A 4578-nucleotide genomic window follows, 5' to 3' on the forward strand; every position below is an offset into this window, starting at 1 on the left:
AGAGTGTAATAGACATATAATTTTGCTGTAGATAAAGCGAGAAAACAGATGTATTACACCTTACGGCGTGGATGTCTATACCTTGCCTTACGCTTTAGGTAACGCGCAGTCGCAGTGCAGTCCTTAAATTAATTGCGTTCAAGTTTAGAGTTATTTAACTTTTTAGATTCTTTCAATGGCAAATTGATATAAGGCATGGATATACACAAGAAAAATGAAAAATATTTTTGATTGAATAATGAAACTTTGATTTTGACTTTGAGTTAAGCCACAGTCCACATCACAAGAAAAAAATTTGTGGCTCAGCTCATTTTAGTAGCAGCAGCGGCGCGGCACTGTTTAAGCAGTGAAAAGAAGTGAACTAAATATTGTTTGTTTGCATAAAAATAAAACATGGTGGTCATGATAACACAGATATATATATGTTGAAGCATGTTTCGCCCGAAGATAATTTAGGCATGCATAATAAATGAAAAATAGGTCGTCACATAGTTACATTTACCTTAAGTTATATATAATTAATTTAAATTCTTTTACATAATAATTATTGTTGAAATTCCCTAGTACTGTAATATACTTTATTCTTTAACAATTCATATAATTTAGTCTTAAATAATGTAATGGGTAAGTGTTTAATGTCATTTGGTAATCTATTGTAAATTCTGACACACATACACAAACAATTTTGATTATATTCTTCTACCTTAGGTACGTCAAAAAAATTAGTCTATTGGGATTTCTATAATTTCGATGATTCACGTCAATACTCTTAATTAACAAATGTAAATTATTTTTCACAAAAATGCTAGCTTCATAAATATATTAGGCAGGCAGGGGTAATAACCAAGATCTTTAAATATAGGTTTACAGGATTCAAACGGAGTCCTACCAGTAATTGCACGTATACATTTTTTTTGTGCTAATAACACTCTGTTTGTATTCGTACCATTTTCCCAGAAAAGAAGTCCATAACGTAGGGTCGAGACTACATATGCGTGATAAACTGTTAACATGGTTGACATATTTGTTATATTACGCAAACATTTCAAGGCGAAAGCAAATTTGTTAATTCTTTCACAAACGTTTTCGATGTGAGATTCCACTTTAACTGTTTATTACTGATTATACCTAAAAATTTGGTTTCGTTTAGCTCGTCAATATTCAGTTCCTTATATCTAATTTGTAGTAATATTGATGTATTATTCGATCGCAGATTTGCACGTTGTACTAAACAGGTAAAAATTACACTATTTAAAGCCTACTGTCAAGTGCTGTACACGTGCAGTCTGTGGGTCGCATATTCGGGGCGGACATTCAGCGATTTGCGTGTTCAATATAATAACGCATTCAGGGTGCTGATAGGGCTTCCGTGGAGGTGTAGTGCATCGGGGATGTTTGCCGAGGCTCAGATGGACGGTTTCATGGCCATCATGAGGAAAAGGTGTGCATCTGCGCTAAGGCGCCTCCGTGATAGCTCCAGCGGCATCCTGTGTGTGTTTAAAGATCGGTGGGACTCGCCACTTCTGCGTAGGTGGATAAAGCTCCACACTATCTTAAATCTATAAGTAGTCTTTTAAATTATATTAATATTAATACTAACACTAGTTCTTAAGTTGTTTGGTTTACTAACTCTATATGGATTTTATCTGAAATAAATATTTGAATTGAATTGAATTATTAAAGTTTATATAATTGGTTTTAGTTAAATTTATTTGCAAATTGTTAATGTCAAGCCATGTAGTAATTAAATTAATAGTTTTATTTATATCAGCTTCGTGAATTTGAATGAAATGTGTCAGTACAGATTTTACCCTTGGTAGTCTCTATTATCGAAATATCGTCAGCAAACATTATACATTTATGATTGGTTACGTCAACTATGTCATTAATATATATAAGAAATAAAAGGGGACCTAACACACTACCCTGTGGGACTCCGTATCTGTTAAACTGGTAATCTGAAGTAAATGAGACCATCTCATTGTTTTTATTTAACCTAGACAGCACGACTTGTTGTTGTCTGTTACGTAAGTAACTTCGAAACCAATTCAAAGGGATATCTCTCACACCTAGAGCTTCCAGTTTTTGCATAAGAACGGCATGTGAAACGAAATCAAAAGCTTTACTTAAATCAAAGAAGAGCACTGTGGTCAAGATTTTATTATTAATTTTGCTTAAAACTTCTTTCATTAAGGTAAAAGTGGCAAGTGTTGTCGATTTATTTTTTTTGAAACCCAAATTGTTCATTGCGTATTAATTTAAATTTATCACAGTATTCACTTAAACGTTTGTGCATACATTTTTCAATTATTTTAGAAAATATTGGGATAAGAGTTATGGGACGTTAGTTACTAAAATCATTTTTGTCACCCTTTTTGTTTAGGGGTTTAATGATGGAAGTCTTTAATATGTCTGCAAAATTCCTGTCATGAAAGATAAATTAATTAGGTGCGTAAAAATAAAAATCACGTTGTGAATGGAGGTTTTGATTACTTTGGTACAAGTTTCATCAAATCCCTCAGAACTGGTATTATTTAAAGACATCACCTCCTTCCAAACTTCACTCTCAGTCATTGGTATTAAAAACATTGACTGAGGGTGGTTACAGAGCTTGTTTTGTCTTTTAGGCCTATCGATAATATCTCTTTCAGTTGTTTTTATAAAATATAAATAAATACGTTGGCCATTTCTGTTGTATTTTTTATTAATTTATTGTAATTTTTTATACATTCAATTTCATTTTTCTGTAAGTTATTGGAACCAATTTCATTGTTGATTACTGTCCAAGTCACTTTACTTTTATTTTTACTATTATTAATAAAACGTATGTTGTAATTTTTTTTGGGTTTATATATAGGTACATGTTTTTAATAGTTTTGAAAATTTTAAATATTTTAATTTATTTGCATTATTTTTGTGTTTATAGTACTTACATCTTAGGAGCCTTTTTGTTTTGCAGCTATTTTTTAGTCCTCTAGTGATCCATTTTTGTTTCTTATTTAAATCCTTCTTAATTCTTATCTTGGGGAAACAGAGGAGATAGAACAGATTAAAAAGCTCATAAAATTTATTAAATGCTACGTTTATATTAGATTCTTCAAAAATGTCATGAAACTTAAGATTTTCTAAACAATGATTAAATTTAAAAATATTATCTTCACTGTAGTCTCTTTTATACAAATAATATGTTTTAGGTTTATTACCTTTAGATTTTACTGGGTATTTTAATAATTGTGCAGTTTCATGGTCGGACAGATACAGCTAAGATCATTGCGCTTGCATTTTTTATATTACTGAGAATATGATCAAGACACGACTTTTTTCTGGTAGGTTCAGTTATATGCACAGTCAAGTTATAATTAAGAGCGAGGTCTTTATAGTGCGTAGTAATTTTACCTGGTAACAGAGTATTGATATTTGTGTCACCTGCTAAAATAATCTTGTATTATATTTATAAATGGAATAAACTTCATTTAGTACACATTCAAGTCTATCTAAAATCATCATCATCAGACAAATAATTATTTACACTGGGTAGCTTAATGAAGAAGGTTTTATAGCTAATGTTTTATTTTTTTTTCTATATCTATCATTCCATGTCAACAAAATACGCAAATCTTAGAAGATGAAAAAAAGTCAGCTTCAATAAGCTTCAAACAAATATACATTTTTGAGTTGTGTTTTGTGTTGTGTTGTGTGATGTTTTTAATAGATAAACACTTTGTGAAATATGAATGCGTCCATAAAGTTTCTATCATATCTTTGTCATTCTTCGTTTCTGTCCAATAGAATGTTGGATGGCTGTATGGTGTGAAACCTTTGCCTTTTCCTTTACGGAAAGAATTGAAAAAACAACAACTAATAGAATGTAAAAAGCGCGGGAAACTTCCGATCGAGTTTTGTATTCGAAACTAACACTGGCCCAAGCCTAGTGGCCGCCAAGGAAATAGAATAGAAGATTGGTGACACTGGGGATATTCGGGGAATAACTATTATTTTTGTACATGTAGTAGCAATGTAGAGTTAGATTTTAATATTCAATATATAATTACTTACCTTGTGGTATTGATAGGTGGTATTGTAATAGAAATATACATAACGAAACATTTATTATGCGATGGAACTTAGAATAATAACGCATAGAAACCTAGCCCGCACACGCTAAGTGAGGCAAGTTAGAGGGTTCCAAACGCGTCCCAGGAGCGCGCGGGCTGTTAGTGCTCAAGGTCATATTGCACCGCGAACAGCTCCAAAATTTTTTGCTAAAAATGACGAAATGTGCGGTAAATGGGTGTAAAAATACAACAGACAAACATAAAATAGACACTAACATCGCATTCCACAAGTAAGTAATGCGTTTCAACTCATATTTTTATGTAAATATTCACTAAAACAGAAAAATAATTTCGCGGCAACAAGATACGAAAGTGTTGCAAAGTAACGAATTTTTTTTCTCCCCATTTTGCTATTCTGTATCAAAATAATTATATTACGTAAATTTTAGTGGTGCCTGTAATTTAGATTTATTTGCGCATCTTGAACTAATATTTACTTTAATAAACATTAAATGTTTTCGTT

Source organism: Hyposmocoma kahamanoa, unplaced genomic scaffold (assembly GCF_003589595.1).
Source record: "Hyposmocoma kahamanoa isolate Upper Pololo Valley unplaced genomic scaffold, ASM358959v1 63, whole genome shotgun sequence".
NCBI lineage: Eukaryota > Metazoa > Arthropoda > Insecta > Lepidoptera > Cosmopterigidae > Hyposmocoma > Hyposmocoma kahamanoa.